Below are 18321 nucleotides of genomic sequence, written 5' to 3' on the forward strand. Positions count from 1 at the left end.
AGTCTGCTCTCTCCCCCGTGTTCTCCTCAACACACTCATGCACGGCTGCCTTACTAATCACCGCTCCTCACCCCACCCTCCTGGCCTGTCCCGCACGGAGCCTCTGTCCTTCAGGACATGTTTAGCCTAAGATTTCATGCTTCCGCGATCCACGCCGCAGGTGCCCACCGAACATATTTAACCCCGCCTTTGTCCCCAGTTACAGCTCTCTGCTGCGTGAGGAGGCAGTAATAACGCTATTGTGATTGCCCTGCCGAATCCCTTGTTAGGAAAGCTGTGAAATCAAGTGTGCTTTCTGCTCACGGGATGCTCACACACTTGCACGCGAAACGGCGGTACGCAGCAGGTGATCTCCGAGTGAGCTGCAAAGCTGCACGTGGTGGGAATAAAGTAGGTAAATGAGATGTTAAAGGAGAAGGAGAGATGTGAAGAATGAGAAGAGAGGGGAGATGGAGCGGAGGGAGGCGGCGCCGACTGCAAACGCAGCCCCCCTCCTGACCGCCATCTGCACATTCATTAACCTGCATGCCACAACAGACTGCTGCGATGGGACGGGCCAATCAGGAGCCTGTGTGTGTGTGTGTGTGAATGTGTTTGTCTCTGCTCATCTCCCAAATCTGTAATTAAGATTTTATCTCTGTAAATATTTCAGAGCAACAAAGAAAGACAGTGTTTTAATGGTTTTGCATGATGTCAGAGGTGTTTTAGCTGGTGTTTGAAACTATTATTATGACTTGTTTAGGTGCTGAATTGTGATTAGTCTTTCTTTGTTTTCTTTCATAATTCATTTTGTGTTGGTAGAGATGTTTGTGTTAAGCAAGGTGGCAGGGCAAAGGAGACATCAGAGAGGTCTGTGGCCCCTGATGCCCTTCACATGCACAGCTCCACCGGGCCAGAACAAGGCCACATCAAAGGGCTTCAAAGGGCCTCTGAAGCAAACACCTATTAATAACATATTGTAACCCAGGCAACTGGCTTTTTATGAGATGGTCCTTTACATTTGTTACGTATATATAATTTTCTATTTATGAATTATTTATATTTTCGTTTTGATTCACATGGCCTTTCTAAAAAATTTCAATGTGGAAGTAAGAATAATTATAGAGTATAAAATATTTAATAGTTCATGCATTTTCTTTTATTTAAACCTGAAAGGAACTGTTTATTTAGAAGGAACTTGAATAAATAGATATTTAAATAAATAAAGCAAAAAGGGATGCACCAAATTGTGAATTTTGGTTCATTTCCATTCCTATTTTCAATCAAGTTAGTATGCAGATTATATATTTTGTAATGTACCATATAATAACATATTTTAACCTAAGCAATACGCTTTTTATGAGACACTAGCTTACATTTGTTCATTTACAAATTATTTGTCTTTTCTTTTTGATTCATTGATTGTTTTACATGCTATTTCCTGTGAATGTGCGAGATTTTCTGTTTATTAGCCGTAGGTAAATAACTAGAATAACGAAGTGCATTAAATAGTAAAACTATTTTATCTACAGACCAGTGTGTATATGATTATGATAATAAATGAAAATAAAATGATAAATACGAGTTTGCAACATCAATCAGCATAATGGACTGCTAAAATACAGTAACAGCAATCATCTGACACCAGAAGCCTTGCACATTCACATAAATTAAAAACACCGTTCTTACGTTCAAATAAAGTGGATATGTTGCTTAACAACCAAAAAGAAAGCAGTGGACACTTGTTGAGGTCTTCCTCAAGGTGGAAATTACCAGCTCAGAAAGCAGAATCCTACAGAGCCCCTAAAGGGACGTGTTGGTGGAAAAAAATTGGGATGGGAGGAAATTTTTTTTTTTAAATCTTTTGCATTTCCCCGAGAAACTTTGCGTTCCCTCGCAAAACTTTTGTGTTCCCTCGCAAAGATATTTGCGTTCCCTCACAAAACTTTTGCGTTCCCACGCAAAGATATTTACATTCCCTCGCAAAGTTATTATCGTTCCCTTGCTGTGAGCTCGGACAAACACTTCCTCTTTAATGTCCCGCTAGCTGGCAGTAGTGTTTGAGTTAGTTCCATACGTTAATAATGCACACAAATAATGCGCGGTTCATAGAGTTTGAACTTGTTGGACTCAAATATAAAGAAATGCAGTCAGTGCTTAAGTCAAGAGCAGGCGGCGGAGAGACTAGTCTGTAGGGACCGTCTGAAAAGTGCAAAACCTAAAACCCTTTTGCTCATTTTATATTATGAAAAATACTCAATAACTTCACTGTAACACACTGTACTGTCACCAAATTCAGTTCATACATCACTGCTCTCCTACTGGTTGTACTGGAACACTTAGTTTAATAAAAAATGCATAACTTTTATGATTATTTATTATGAAACAAAATCAACAACTTCACTGTTATTAGTAAAAATATTAAATAAATTGTAATGCCATCATATTCAGTAAGCAATTCTCATGCAAAAGCTGTTGTAAGTACTGTATGTAAGCTGTGTACCAACATCATTTGTGTAAAGAAGGACTTTATGTGTTACTTGCCAAACTAAGTGTTGTAGCACCTATTACCAGTAGGAGAGCAGTTTGAGTCCAACAAGTTCAAACTCTATGAACTGCGCATTATTTGTGTGCATTATTAACATATGGAACTAACTGAAACTACTGCCAGCCAGCGGGACATTAAAGAGGAAGTGTTTATCTGAGCTCACAGCAAAGGGAACGATAATATCTTTGCGAGGGAACGCAAAAGATTTGAAAAAAAAAAATGGCTTCCCATCCCAAATTTTTTCCACCACCACGTCCCTTTAGGGGCTCCGTAGAATGTTTTTTGGCATATCAGAGACATTTATGCACTAGTATGTATACTTGTTTAAATCTTAATTAATTCAAAGGATAAAATTAGCTCTATAAAATGAAGAGAAAAAAAAAAAACTATACTTGTTACTGCCATTGAATTGCTATTGAAAAGTATAAGGACCTGTCTTAAAATTGAAAACTGACTTATCCACCTTATTTTTAACATTTGTAAATTGAATGTGTCTGGCTTCCGGTGTTCTTCTACTTCCACTTATTTTTAGCTGTACAAAACTGGTATTTCTTACCATATTATTTTAATGTATTGTCGTAATTATAAACACTGGTTTGTAGCGTAAATAGTTTTACCATTTACTGCATTTTGTTATTCTAATGAATCGGAAGTTTCGCACATTCACAGAATATAGCTGATTTCCGCATTGCAAAATAAAGTGGATAGAGACCAGTTTTACTGCTTATCTTATTTATATGGTAATGAACAGCTGTATGTTTTAATTGTGAAGTGTTTGAGTCTCGCCCTCTGCTGGTGTGGATGAGCAGTGATGTTGCATGTGGTACTGTAACTTTGCCCCTTTTAGGGGGAACACAGTTTGGACATAGGGGGTGTTTACACTACACCATTTTCAAAAAACAAAAAACTTTTTATGCGTTTTAGGGGCCTGAAAAAGCAAACTTTTGAAAACGGGTTTCAAAGTGCAAGTTTTTTAAAACAATACCGATATGTAAACAACAAAATCGTAAATTTATGAGAACGATGATACGCATGCGTATTACGTGTTCAGTCTATAGGCACGTAGTGTTTCTTTACAAAGTGACATTGGCAACTCCTGGCCTGGCATGGAGAATACAGCGTCGTTTTTTCGTGGATCCGTTTGAACAGAGATCATTTTGACAATGTTGTCGTCTGTATGCATAAAAAGTGAAGAAACAACTTTTTCGTTTTTAGTACATCGTTGTCATGTAAACGTACCCATAGAGTACAAGATTCAAGGAAGCAAGGATGTGCTGTAGAGAACCACACATTAGAGCAGATCAAATTGTATTTTTGTATATGGTCAGTTTTGGATTTTTTTTCTAATAACAGCCATGTTATTAGGAGCAGGATAAATATAACGGTCCCACAACACCCGCACACTGTAATGATCACATCAGAGCTTGACAAGTATTGATTCTGACTGTAATTTGTTCCGCACTGCCATCTCGATATGGCCCATCCTTATCTACAGACTGGTTGAATGGACGATTTGAATTTGGTCGCAATGATGGTTTTGCAATAATGATTGAAATCATATAATACATAGACTAGAATCGTACAGGTTCACTGTTAAAGAGTGTCTTTTCTCTTTATCAGTCTGCTCTCTTATGTAATCACACAGATTGTCTGCCCGTTCCTCCTCCCGCTCTCATCAGCTCTGAGATCTCGACAGACTTGGCCTGCAATCAGACCAGCTGTAATGAATTTATACTCCGCAGTGGGTTTCGTTCCTTTTGGGATCCAGATCTGATGGTGCTGCTCGGTGCACACGGTGCAAGTTTTCCAGCCTTTTATCTTTGTTGCTTGTCAGATTGTAAAATATGACCCCAGTGCGATCTTGTAAAAGCCAAGGCAAACTGTGCAACATCAATGTCATTTATGTCAGACAGTACCTTATGCAAAGGCACAGTTTACCCAAAAATAAAAATCTATCATATACTCAACCACATGCCGTTTCAAATTTGTTTCACATGCCATTTCAAAATTGATTTCTTGTGTTCTTTCGGACCCCATTGCTTGTCATTGTATGGACATTTTTCAAAATTTCTTCTTTTTTTATGCAGAAGAAAGAAAGTCATACAGGTTTGGAACACAAAGCTATTAAAGATTTGGCAGCACAATGAAAGAAATCTTTAAAAAATATATACATTTTTTTGGTGACAGGGTGCATTATGGGTAAGGTTCAGAGTTTTCCTCCTTTGCTGATGGTACTCTGTGTGTGACGTCTGCTCTCGTTAAGATTTCATGATGAATTAGCTTGGAGAACACATGTATTTTTAATCATCCTGACTGGCGCCAGGATCACAACTTTTTGATCAACCTATTTAATGGGCTTGTTTTCCGACATCGTCTTTTATGTGAACAACAAGCTATATTTGTGTTCTCTTGGCCCTGAAAATGATCATACAGAACAAACTCCTTACACAAGATGCACTCTCTCTCTCTTTCTGTTTCTCTCCAGTCCTAATATGAAGCCGTGTGTTGAATCTCACACCCCCAAAATGGTTCTGTGTGTGAAAGAGAGTCTGATTTGAAGCGTGGGTCGATAGCGCTGGCACCGCACAGACCTCCCGAGCCAGATAACTCAGCCACAAACAGCTCTTCATTACTCTCATAAGACTCGAGTCTCCGTGAGAATGAAATGTGTCATTTGGCCGATATGAGAGGCAGGTGCTGCAGCCCGATCTGAGGGATTGGATCGATGTGACGGGCTGCAGGTGGTCCGTCATTACTGCATGACTCCAAATGAGCTGATTTTTTTTTAGATTCATCTTTGAGAGAAATTGTTAGATAATTTATGCAATGCTGTAGGAGTGAAATACAGTGGGGTCTGAAAGTCTGAGACCACATTGTAAATCTGAGATTAAAACTGGGAAAAAAATTTATTTGTAGGGAATTTGAAATTAAAGAATGAAAAGAGAATGAAAATTACGGAGTAAAAAATATTTAATAGTTCATGCAAAAAATCTGGAATTTTCTTTTATTTAAACCTGAAAATAAGCTAAGTTTATTAGAAGGAATTTTAAATAAATAAATAAATATTTAACTGAAAAAATAAAGCAAAAAATCAAAGTAAAAAGGGAATGCAGCAAATACTATGAATTTTTAACTTAATTGCGATTCCTCTTTTCAATCAAATTAGTAAGATGATAATATATTTTGTAATACAAAAATATTAATAAAATATGAAAATCGAAGCATTTTCACTAGTGGTCTTAGACTTTCTCCCTAGTTTTAACCCTGTAAAGCTTGACTTTAAAAAAATAAAAATAAATAAATAAAAAATGAAATAGTTTTGAACCTTAAGACAGAATACCTAAAAGTTTGCATTTGTGTTTTTTCTTGAGGGGGTGGACATCTCAAGTTGATTCAGAGGCCCAAACTGAGCAAAAATCCTGATAGTTTGTAATATATATTAATGAGATTTAGCAGTAAAGCAGATTACTTAAAATGCATATAAATATTAGTTGTCACCATATCTCCCAATAATGTTTTAGTAAGATGATATTTCAGTACGCAGTTTTATGATCAAAGCTCGGTAGTTTGACGAGAGTAAGTGACGAGATGACTGACAAGACCATGGCGGAGGATTCGTCGCAAAACAGAGCATAAGCATCTGACAAAACTTATCTTGTAGAATGCATTCAGCACCGCCGCTGCCTATTCACAGAGTACGCACAATCGCAAAATCGAAAGTGAAAGTAAAACGCGAGAGTGCGTTCAAATGTGATTTCAATACCCCATTGGCGCTGTTGTACTGTGGCTGCCGTCGCATCATCCAAGTGGATGCTGCACACTGGTGGTGGTTGAGGAGAGACCCCTGATATGATTGTAAAGTGCTTTGGGTGTACAGTAGTACATTGTAAAGCGCTATATAAAAAAAAAAAAAAAAAGAAGAAAAAAAAACTTAAGAGACTCATGTGAAATCATACAGGAGAGAAGCCAGTCAGTTGAGTTTGTTTGTATCAAAACCTTTTACAGTGCTTGATCATCATACTCAGAAAGTAGAACTGAAATGACATTCATTATAAGATGATTAATTAAAACATTTCAAATGCACCTGCAGACTATTTTTGTATTTTGTATCATGTATTTCGTCATTGAGGAAAAAACTGTAAAAATCTCATCTCGTTCTTGTGAACTCAATTTCGTGTCTCGTCTTGTGAGCTAACTGTCACACCCCTACTAAAAGGCCTTTAACATAAAGTATAAACTATCAATCAGATGACAAAAGGTGTGAAATAGATTGTGTACAACAGTTTTTTTAGCAACATCAAATATGATACAGGAGCTTCCTGTCAGAAGAGCCGTGTTGGGACAGACATGTGGCTCCATTGCTGGAACATTTTCTCAGTATGTAAATGCTTTCAAACTCAACCTCTCTAGCGCCCCTGATGGCTGATGACCGCCTGCGGCACGGGCCTGTGGCACCGGCCTGCCGACTGACACTGTTTTCAGTCTGAGCAGCTGAGACCCGATAACAAACCAGCTCTGACCATCTGACAGTAAGACAGCCTGCCTGGCAGCCGGATGGAGCCGAGCCCCCCTCCTTCATTTTCGACTGCACCCCCTGACACCCTGCCAGCCAACAGCCTGGAGAGCGTCCAGCAGAGAGTCAGGCGAACATCAGTGCCCCCTGCACAACGCACACACACACAAAAATACGCCAATGCACACTCTTTCACACCTGCAAAAAAACTGACAGGTACATGTGTGCGTGCATACACATTCAGTACGTACACAGATCTTAAGTCATGTGGTACTGTCAGCAGCGTGACTAACGTGAATGCAAATAGAGTGTGAGTGAAAGAAACGAGTATAAAACGAGAAGACATCCCGTCATATGCATAATTGCATGTGCGGAGCGTGACTGCGGGATTATTTCATTGGCTGGCTGTGCAGTTTGATGTATCATAAGAAGTGAAGTTAGGAGAGACCCGTTATCACTGTTGAGCAGAACATTCCAACAGACTTGGAACTGAGCTGCTCGTTTGTAACCATGGAAACAAATTAATAGAGTTCCATACTATTAATCATTAAGTCATTTGTCAGGCTAAGATCTCTCTTTGTCTCTATTTTTCTCTCTGTCTCTCGTTCTCTTTCTTGTGCACACACGCTGAGTAGATTCATTTAAAACTCGAGCATCTAAATGTTCTTTTTTGATAGGTTGAGATGTTCACAATGCGTTAACTGCAAAAACACAGTCTGTTCCTCTTCATGATGTTCTGCAACATCACATTTTTGTCTTCTTACTCTGAGATTTACTCGATTCATCAGAAGGCAAAAGAACCAGTCCTTCCAAAAGCAGTTCCCTTTCCCTGTTCCTTTTAGTTAAAGAGACAGATTGTTGGCCTCTCGGCTGGTATAAAGTGGGCCGATGGGAGGGGAGCATGGCTGCCGCTCAGAGAAATGTGAATGGGCTGCTCCTATTTGAACATGCTTCCAAATGCAGCAGGGCAGAAGCCAAGCGTGTATCCTCTTTTATTTTTTATCTTTGAGTCTCTCTGAAGTCAGTGCAAAGTATTTGGCTTGAATGGCCACCTACAATCACAGTAATCCAATTTGGCACTGAAGCGAGCTAGGGAACAAAAACCAAGAGTTGTCCACATCCTGACAATGTGCAGTAGGCAGAAAAGAGCAGTTTGGTGTGGCAGTGCATCAATAGTCCTGAAGCCAGTGAATTTCATTTGCACATAATCCAGCCTTCCAGAAACGTCAGCCTGGTCTCATTGTTAAAACATAGGTATTAATACGTAACTTTCAAAGACAAATATTTACGAATCTTCCATATCATAAAGATATCTGTATAATTTTATTTTTTCCATTTTATTAATAAATGTAAGATCCCTTAACCCTACCCCCAAACCCAAAACATACTTATTTAATACAGAATATTATAATTGTATACAGAAATGTTTAGGAAAATGACAATATTAGTAACAGTATAGCATTAAAAGGGTATTTTGAGCCACTAATCCTACTCCTTCTACTGAACATACACTGTAAACCCAAATAAGTTGGGCTAACTCAAAAAATTTGAGGTAATCAGTTACATCAATTTTTTTGAGTTATGATGTTTCCAATTTTAAGTAAGCAGAACTATTAAGTTTTGAGTTTGTAGTACTTAACTTAAAGTACTGAGTTGGCTAACTTTAACATGAAAGATTTAGTTAATTAACTTTTTTATTTTGAATTCTTGCAAATCAAATGAGTTATTTACTTCACTGTAAACTCTAATAAGAAAACTCAGAAAATGCCAACTTGCTAATTTTCTAACATGTTAGCAATAGCATGGTACAGCACTTACTGAATGAGTACAACAACTTAAAATATGTAACTTACCTGCTCTCAAACCAAGCCACATGCACCACTTGTCACCATGATGGTAACTCTCCAAAAACCCACATTAACACAAACTCTTCTAAATTAGCATAACAAAACATTAATTACTACTAAATCTCCCTTACCATTAATCTTGCACAAAAAAATTATATAACACTTAATTTTAGCATTTACTCTTCCTTTCGAGTGCCATGGGCAAAGCATGCTTGGAAATAGAAATCCCAGCTCAGTTTCAGTTAAACTTAAGTTCATCTAAATTAAACGAAATGAGTTCATACAACTCAAAAAAATATAACAGTTCAGTTTACTTGAAATATGTCAGTGCTGTGAACTCAAAAGAAAAAGAAAGCTCTAAATACTAATAACAGTTAATTTAACTGAACTAATTTGTTAAAATTAAGTTTGTCCTACTCAAACTAATTAAGTATTTTGAGGGTTTACAGTGTACCCATAACCATAGTTATTATTAATTTATTAATCAATGAAAATATTAATCCGGCTTCTCTTTGTGAATGTGCGCATTTCCCTATTTCAAATGTACATCAACTGAAACACAATCTGTGATGAAGCAGGTGAGCACCACTGAGCATTGGATATCACTGCTGTAAACCATGCTGTAACGCTTCTTGAGAGTGCGTTTTTTTTTTTATTCAAATTCATAACGAGCATGGGATTTGACATTTACTGTCACCTTTGAAAGCGGAGATGAAGATCGCTGGATAAAGTCCTTAATTTGGATCTGTTCCTCGCAGACATATGGATTCCAAAAATCTGGATTACAGCAAATGAAAAAAATGAATGTGTTTTGTTAATTATGCTGTGTTTTGGTGTATTTTATGGTTGTATTGTTAGTCGGTGCATAGGAGAAAACACCTTTTGTGTCTCAAGGCAAATAAACGGTAAATAATGCGGTAAATACGTTATTAATGTACATTTTAGTGTGTATGAAAACGTAAGTAAATACGTGTGCTAGAACCACATTTTACGTAAAAATACACATATTCTCATGAGATCACGTTGGAAATGTGCCACTCCCTGACGTCCATCAATATGTTTCAATATGTAACATGTTTTGTCTAACATAATATATAATATGCATTATTTATTGAAATAATATGCATTAATGTAATAAGCAATATTATTTTATTATTTATTTAAAATAAAAGCGAGCACTGAAAAATCGTACTCCCGGCTCTAATGGATTAGAGCAGTGAGCAAACAGCATTGCTGTTGTTTGACTGTGTTAAGGAGCGTTGACAGCTTGTGTAATTTACAGTAAGCACTGATGGATTTTCCTATTATGGGTGGTTTTATTCTGTCTGAAATCATTCTTAATGCCCCGATATATTCAAGGCAAAGTCCTTTTTCATTCTTCGCCTAGGGGTAGTTAAGAAAACATCTGGTCATAGCGATGTGGATCTTTACACAAGCTGCACCATGTTTATTTATATAGCATTTTATACAATAGATTGCTTTAAAGCAAGCAGCTTACAGTATTAAAAAAACTCTAAAAACTCTCCAATGTGTTCATGTTTTACTCATGCCTGACCTCGACGGTCTAAACAGAAGAAATGAACTGGAGAAGAGTTCCATGTACAAGAAAGCGGAGCCCCAGAGCACGCCTACCTATTATGTCATCGCCATGGACCAATGGTAGTTTGAAGGTGCTTACCAGCTGTAAAGTTTGCTTTGGCAAGCTGTTTTGAACTCCCCAAATGTTTTGGCCTGATTTTTTTGAAATACCATTTGTTCGAAACACCAGTTTGTTTTTCATTTCGCTTAAAGTATATCAGTCTGCTTTCTATCTATCTATCTGTCTATCTATATTTCTGTCTGTCCGTCCATCCGTCTGTCCATTTAGGTTTGTTGTCATTTACTGTGTTCTTGCTCTAGCAGCATGTTGTTGAGATCCTAAGAAACACTACATATCTTCATTATAACACTCTTCAAAGTTGTCATGCAGCTCACAGATTTACGGTTGCCTAGGAGAACAGACAAGTGGAAGAAAGAGGCGGTCACATGATCACACTTAGCAGAGTTTCCCTGCTTGAGGGCCTGTCAGGTGACCTGACCCTGAAGACAACAAGGAAGCATCACATAGTCTGCTCATGTTATGACAGGTGTTAACATGGTAATTGTGAGGCGTGGATGGAGTGAAAATGTTTAATAGAGCAAGCAGATGCCCACCCAATCACAATTTAGGCAAAGATAGCGTTGGTCTGTTTTCATGATTAAAAGCAATATGAGGCGGGCTGTGTGTTGAAGAAAAATACAGCAATGTTCTCATGCTATTTTTTTTGGGCATTCAATAGCAAATATATTCATCAAACTTTGATGAATATATTTGCTATTGAATGCCCAAAAAAAAAATAGCATGAGAACATTGCTGTATTTTTCTTTTATTAGCTAAAAGTAATGGTGCATTACAACTTTAATTTGTTGCAGGTGCTGACAATCACGAGTGATAACAGGCAGAAATATTTTGCGTGCTATCAGGGTGTGAATTACGGAGGTCTTAATGTATCTTCATGAATATGTATCTTCATATTTACATGTAAATATGAACATTTCTATAGCTGATTTTAAAGTGTTCGGCCCTAAAATGGGTTATACCATTGCAATTACCTGAGCAGTTGAATTAAATATGCTAGACAGAGCAATATTGTGCTTTTATGTAGTTCAGTTGAAACTTTGGCTTGCTGTTAATTCTGTTAAACTGAATGTATGAAGCAAACTGTCTGCTAAAATAACCACAATGTTAACAACAACATTGATGCGCTGATTATCTTTCAGTCAGATGCGCATTAAAGTTGCGTTCGTTATACAAAAGCAATAGGCTCCCTATGTTTTCTTTCAGAATTTTTGGGCCCCTCAACAATGACGGTGTCTGTAAGTGATATTTCAATGTATACTTTGTATGGTGTGTGCACCTTTCAGTATTACACCATCAAAAGCATTTAAAATATTTGCAGAATACATGGAGACTTGATTCAGTTGGTTCCATCTACACTAAAACAGTGTTTGAGAAATGTTATTTATCAACCAGTGACCTTATCAGTCTTACCCATTAATGCTATAGAGCATAAGTCTCCTGCTGTTAAGCAGCCCATCTGTACTTTCTATAGTCTGCATAATACAGCCCAGTACACATCACAACACAGGCCTCTCATAGAAACTGAGCCTCCAAGGACTCAATTACCGCTCTCTCGGCTAGCAACGACAGGAATATGATGTGTGTGCGCACGTTTGAGCCTGCCAAAGACAGAAAAGGAGAAAAAAAGAGACAGTTTTGTCTCACTGCTGGAAGTATAGCTTTTTTGAATCACAAGTCTTGTCTCAACTTTCATAAAACTAAGTTCTGTATTAAATTCAACTCCAGCAGGACCAGCCTAACAGATCTTGACAGTAGCCGTGCACATAATAATCGACAAATTTGTTTTTACAACCGGGAACATTCGGTATCTTGTACGAAATTAACATCATCAAAAGATATCACGTTCACTCAGAGCTTTATAATCATGTTTAATTAATGTTAACACAAGGGGTAATATCCTGGACAGGACGTGCACCTCAATGGAGTCAATGGAGGTGAGGTAAACCGAGAACAAGAGAAAATGAGGTGCGGATGATCCCAGGAATGATAAAGTGAACGAGCCACAAGTGGGACTTTACCGTGAGGATTAGATCAGACAGTGTTTGAAGTGTGCTGGCAGTTTGTTTAATGTGAAGTGCACTGGGTCAGTTCAGACATCACATGCAGTGGATTACTGCCGCCCATTTTAAACTTACCATTTCACTAATAGGTTCAGACAGCTCTTAAATAAATTTCACTGGAAGGACATTTTTCTTGGTAATTATATGGATGTTTCTTCAGCTATATACATGAACTTTTATGTCCCAGAGTTGATTTCTTTTCTTTTTATGTTCTTTTTATTTTGCAAAAAGTTTGAAAACATCTTCATTTAACATACATAAAGTGTAATAATAAATGGGTCCTATTTTAATTTTTTTTTTACATTTTTAACATTTTTCTTTAGTGTGTAATGTTGCTAAAGGGAGTTATTCTCTATATAAGTAAGCACTGTTTCTTATCTCCCTGAAACGTCTCGAATGTAGTTTTAAGTTTTCTTCCAGGAACATAAACATCAAAATATTCCTCATTTAAATGATTCCCGCCTAGACATATGCAAAAGAAATAAATAATAAAATATTAGTGCATTAGTAGTGTGTTGAAACTCACGGTATGGTAAGGGTCTAACATTTCCGAAACACGCTCGAAGCAGTTGACCAATCACAACACACTGGTCCAGCCAACCAATCAGAGCACATTGCGCTTTACGGGAGGAGAGGCTTCATAGAGACCGGTACAAAACAGAGCGTTACAGACAGACTGGGAAGAGAGGTGCTGAAATAAAATAAAATATATATAAAAAAAAAAAAAAAGTGTTTTTGAACATTCAACATGAAAACCAATTCTAGTAAACCCCAATAACAAAATCAAGACTTTGAAAAAGGGGTATTATATATGGAAACTTGTTTTCGCCACTAAATAAAAAAATTAAAAAGGTAATTACGACTTTTTTTTCTCACAATTGCGAGTTTAAATCTCACAATTCTGAGAAAAAAAGTAAGAATTGTGAGATTTAAACTCGCAATTGTGAGAAAAAAAAGTCGTAATTACCTTTTTAATTTTTTTATTTAGTGGCGAAAACAAGTTTCCATATATAATACCCCTTTTTCAAAGTCTTGATTACTCACGATTATGAGTTATAAAGTCTGAATTGCGCAATTCTGACTTTATATCATGCAATTCTGACTTTATAACTCACAATTGTGAGTTTACATCTTGCAATTCTGAGAATAAAATTCGAATTGTGAGACACAAGCTTGCAATTGTGAGAAAAAAAGTCAGAACTGTGAGATAAAAAGTCGCAATTACCTTTTTTATTTTTTATTTCATGGCGGAAACAAGCTTCCATAATTATAGGTCCCCTTTAAGCCATACTTGCAATATGCTATGCTACTTGCAATACTATGGGAAGTCAGCTATTTCATTCTAAAAATGTTTCAAATGTGATTTCCACTACCATCATTCCCATCACCGAATGTGAACACAATGCAGAATTTGAGATGTGGTGTATTTATAAACATTGTTGGTCATGGTTAGAGGACAGTCAAACAAACAAACCTCTACTCTTTTCCGTGCCCTGATGTCCACGACACAGAAAGGTGCTTGTGGCTTCAGTAATCATGGGGGCAGCAGAGTGCACTATGATGGAGAGCAGCCCTCCTCCATCACTCACAGTTTGCTATGCCTGCCCTCATGGAGGAAAAAAACAGCAGTCCTAATGAGTTATCAGGACTGATGGCTTATCGTGTGTGGGACCTCTCCGTGTCCTTGACTCAACAAGGATGTATAGACGACCTGAGTCACAAATCTCGACTGTCCCTCGGAAAAGAAAACATGCTGGAAGCATTATGGCCTTCTAGGTTTGCGAGTGTGTGAGTGTACACGAGTGTTTGTGTGTCCGTGACCATAATACTGAGAGCGCATCTGCGTTAATACCTCAGTATAATCCCAGTAGTCGCCAGATTCAAATGTTTGCCCATGCGTGAGCTCTAATAACGTTTGACAGCGAGCACTCGAACTCCATTTATGAAGGTTGTTATTCGCAAATTAGCTGCATGTTCATAAGTGAGTGTGTTTGTGTAGGAGCGAAGGGTGCACGGTACAGCAGTCACGTGACGGCAACATAGCGAAAGTCATTTGCATCGGAGACTCGCGGAGAGCGAGCAGATGGGAGTTGTGATTAAAACCGAGATATTCTGGAGCATTAGATTAAAGAATGATGTCAATAAAAAGCATTTTAGGCTGCAGTAACAAAGGCAATCTGAAACATGTCACTGCACGTTCTCATTTGCATATTTAAATGCGCGTGATGTTTGGGGTTAGATTCCTGGTCTAATGATGCATTTAGCCTGTAATGAATCAGTGATGGCAGCTCCCAGGCTCAGCCGCAGGGACTGCAGCAGGGCCACTTTGAAGTCACTGCATTTGAAGGGGAGTTTAGAGCAGTGGACTCCAAAAATAAGCACACACCAGAGGGAGACAGATCTGCAAAGCCTCAGCGTGCAGCTGCAGGTTCATCCTCAAACTGGAGCAGGTAGATGTAACCCTGGAGGAGCCACACAGAGATGTTCAGCAAGTCAGCTCAGTCAGCAGTCAGCAAGCAGGCAAACGCTAAAAATCAAACATGGTCCAAAATTTACTTTTGCCACACCTGCAAATTGCAAGTGAACAGAGAAAGTTCATACATTTTTCTTATTTTGGAATATCATGTAATTCATGTTTTTCAAACAATTCTTTTTTACAGTGTGGCAATATATATGTTGTTGGTTTAACTTAAAAAAGTAAGTTGCCTGGTTGCGTTAAAATTTTGAGTTCATTGAAATAAAAAATTTGAGCTAATACAATGAAGGTGACTGGTTTAATCAAAATTCAAAATATTATGTTATCTGAACTACATCTACATTATGTAAGTTGATTTGACAAATTAAAAAATGTGATAAATCAGGAAAATAATTTTTTACAGTGCACATAGATAAATGCCTTCAATTTGAATTTCGGAATGAAATTTGAGGTCATCCTATCATTTTTAGTTTATATAATGTATTATATTGCAGTTCTAGTAAACATGGGCAAAGTAACTCTGTGTTATTTACTGACCAGAGCCAATTTTTACTTGTATTTGGTGCTTGGAGAGTGTTGGTTTTGAACCATGGTGCTTGGTGTTCCTTGATGTGTGTTATGGCTTTGCTGTGGGATTAGGTCAGTGAAGTATCGCTCGAGTTGACCTTAAGATTAGATGGCTGAATAATTGACTTAACTTCTTGTTAAACAACTCTCAGCTCCATTGAACAATATCTGCCTCTCCATACTACATTTAAGCAATGGCACGCAGCCGCCAAGAGATCAGAGGATGTAATGTAAAAGGATTACTACAGATAAGAGATTGTGGTCACAAGAAGCCATGTCAGAGAGAAACAGACAGACAGGAGGGTGACTGACCCATCCAAATGAGTATTATAACTATCATTTCCCTTAAACAAGAGCTTAGCTCAAAATCAAAGGTCTTAGAAAGAGGCTGGATAATAGAAATCGCATTCATGCTGTACTAAACTCTCAATGGAATAAAATATATGCTCATGGAGAAACAACTGAGGCAAAGTACCCTGAAGTCACTGACTCTTTCTCTCTTTCTTTCACTCTCCCCGTCATTAAGAGCTGTGTGAGTAAACTTCACCCCTGCCTCACCTCTTTAGCCTGCTTGTTAGTGTGCCCGCCTCCCATGTTGGAGACCCTGGGTTCGAATCCCGCTTTGAGTGGGTCGAATAGGACCTGTTACACCTGACTTATTAAATGGATGTAAAAAGATATTTATAATGTTATGAAATATTTCTATTTCAAATAAATGCTGTACTTTTTTTCTATTCACCGAAGAATCTTAAAAAAGCACTTCAATACTTTACATTTTCAACTAATAATAATAAGAAGAAATATTTATTGAGCACCAAATAACGATGTACTAAAAACTGAGTTTTTCTTTTGCATTTTTTGCGTACAGTCGACAACGTTGTCAAAACAATCCCCGTTCACATGGATCTACGAAAATGACAAAAAACACTGTATTATGCATGCCCGGACAGTAGTTGGCAACGTCACTTTGTAAAGAAAAACTACGCGCCTATCGCATGACGTCACCGTTTTCACAAATTTGCATTTTTGTCGTTACACAGAGACAATAACTGTATCATTTTCAAAAACTTGCACTTTGAAACCCGTTTTCAAACGTTTGCATTTTCAGGCCCCCAAAACGCCGTTGTCCTGTAAATGAATGGCCAAAATGCATGAAAAAGTTTTCGGTTTTTAGTTGAAAATGGTATCGTGTAAAGTATTGTGAAAATGGTGTCATGTACAGAAGACTGGAGTAATGGCCACAGGGGGAAAAAAATAGAAAATTATTTTAAGTTGTAATAATATTTCAACATTCAGAACCAAAACTATCAATTTTAAAAAAGTATTTAAATTTAATTTGATAATTTATTTAAATAATTACATAATTGACATGTGCAATCTACCGTCAATTAGATAGCTAAGCTTTAATAATACATTTTTAAGTGAAAAGTCTTAGGCAGGAGTTATAGTTACATATCTGTTTGGTGCCCCTTCTGTGTCTAAACCTGCTACTGTACTAATACACACCTAACGGCTGTCTGTTTGCAGTTCTCAGTGTCCATATGGTTCATTCCAGTCTATAAACTGATATAATTCTCTCTTCTCAGCTGACTGTATCCCTCTTGTCGCCGTCTCTCCACAGACACTCTGTCAGTCACACATCCTTTCAGCTTCCAGTGAACAATTACATTAGATGCCTAATGCAGTGAGAAATAACTGAGCACCCAGCACTCTCTTTAAGTCCAACCCACCGACTGTTGCCCGGCAACACCACACAGCTCGACTAACTACAGCTCAGGCTATGATGAAAGCAGAGCTCTTGTTGTTGTGCAGTTAGAAATAAGCAGTTTATTTAAGTTTTATCTTTTCAGTTCTTGGTTTTTAAGGTCAGGTGGAACACTTGAATGTTTAACAGAGAAGTACAAGCATTATTGTGTTACTTTCAGTGTGGGGAAAGATATTATTGTCAGTAAATTAGTGGTTAAGTTGCAGTTGGGCAATTTTTTTTACATTATGTTAAAATTACTTCTAAGTCAAAGTTAGTTATTTTTTGCTATTTCTTTTATTGCTATTGTAGAAGCACTTTATCACATCAACAATTTCCGCAGACTCTATATCATCAGTTCCTCTCTGATGTTCTCTCGCTGAGTTTAAAAATTGTCTGACAGTTTGACTTCTAGGATTCATCACATCATGGAATATGTGGTTTATAAATAGAACTTCTTGTGTGTGCTGGCCCACTTTACTCGCACCGTCACTTTGTGAAGATGTCTTCTGAGCTGTGAACTCCTTAATGCTAAACTCAAATCACGCAGATAGAGCCACACAAGAGGCGGATGAAAGCCAGGGTTGTTACGCTCTGTGACTAAACTGGGAAAAATCGGCAAGACTTAGGAATGCTTTTGGAGGTTGGATCCCTGTCTATCTTTGTGTCCGGGTTGTTGCATGGCAAGCTTAAGGTTTTTCAAACTGGGGCAGGAGAAAGTGGGTTAGAGCTTGGCTACTTTCAGACCCAGCACTTTGAGAACTCAGTTGAGATCTCTCTTTCGCAGACCTCCTCCACGAGTCCTGTCCAATCCTGACCTGTCTTGCATATCAGAACTGTAAATATCTCGATCAATATCAAGCGATCAATGCCTGACCCATAAAGAGTTATTGTTAATCGTTAACTCTTAAGTGACATCCTGTAGAG

At 37.7% G+C, this 18321-nt stretch overlaps 1 protein-coding gene across 1 annotated transcript in view; it reads left to right on the forward strand.

The window, feature by feature from the left end:
* gabbr2 (gamma-aminobutyric acid (GABA) B receptor, 2) overlaps positions 1 to 18321 on the forward strand; it is a 208568-nt gene that overhangs the window by 175580 nt on the left and 14667 nt on the right. The window lies entirely within an intron of this gene.

This window comes from Ctenopharyngodon idella, chromosome 19 (genome assembly GCF_019924925.1).
Source record: "Ctenopharyngodon idella isolate HZGC_01 chromosome 19, HZGC01, whole genome shotgun sequence".
In the NCBI taxonomy this organism is placed as follows: Eukaryota; Metazoa; Chordata; class Actinopteri; order Cypriniformes; family Xenocyprididae; genus Ctenopharyngodon; species Ctenopharyngodon idella.